The sequence below is a fragment of the Sinocyclocheilus anshuiensis genome, unplaced genomic scaffold (genome assembly GCF_001515605.1).
Source record: "Sinocyclocheilus anshuiensis isolate Anshui unplaced genomic scaffold, SAMN03320099.WGS_v1.1 scaffold701, whole genome shotgun sequence".
Lineage (NCBI taxonomy): Eukaryota > Metazoa > Chordata > Actinopteri > Cypriniformes > Cyprinidae > Sinocyclocheilus > Sinocyclocheilus anshuiensis.
Genome location: NW_015539895.1, coordinates 672,314 through 673,061, shown reverse-complemented (window position 1 = coordinate 673,061; position 748 = coordinate 672,314). Strand labels below are relative to the sequence as shown.

The window sequence follows — 748 nt, the reverse complement described above, 5'->3', positions numbered from 1 at the left end:
AAAAAAAAAAAATAATAATAATAATAATAATAATAAAGTACACACATTGACTGCTCCAACTCTTGACTAATGATTTTACACACACACACACACACACAGTATATAAAATCATTAGTACATATTCAGTTTAGTATCCAGAAGGTATATTTAACACTGATGGATCTCCAAATGCCCCAAGAGTAGGGCTGGGCGATATGGCCAAAAAATGATCACCATAATGTTTTTTCATATCAGTTGATATCGATAATTATCACAATAAATGTCAAAATTGTATTTCTTTCACGTTTAAAGGCAGCTTTTTGCTCCAATGTGAAAGCTGTAAAAACTAATAGAAAAAAATAATTTCTTAGTTCTGCACGTTCTAATGAGTAATATTGTTTAAAATCAAGAAACAGGTTTGTGTTGCCTGATAATATTAATAAAAATCTAAAAAAAATTTGTCTCTTAGAAATACACATTTAATAGTAGCTTAAGTTAGGATGCAGATGTAGATTTATGTTCATTATCATAATTATGTTTAATTATTCTGACGGTTTGCATACATTTAGATGTAAGTACGTTTTCATTTAAAGGACTTGCCACTGATGATTCAAACACGAATTTTGGGCAGTGTAGAGTAGCATTTGTTGTTCGTCATTTCTCCGATCACAAATGCAGACAGGGTTTTATGTTTATACGGCGCAATGCAACGCAACGCGTAAAAAGACAGTATAAGTCATTATAATCAGTAATTATGTCCCCACTGGCT

General features: G+C 31.0%; 1 protein-coding gene across 4 annotated transcripts in view; it reads right to left on the bottom strand.

The window, feature by feature from the left end:
- The window catches only part of usp7 (ubiquitin specific peptidase 7 (herpes virus-associated)), a 31,545-nt gene that overhangs the window by 2,815 nt on the left and 27,982 nt on the right, over positions 1 to 748 (bottom strand). The gene's annotated exons all lie outside the window — the stretch shown is intronic.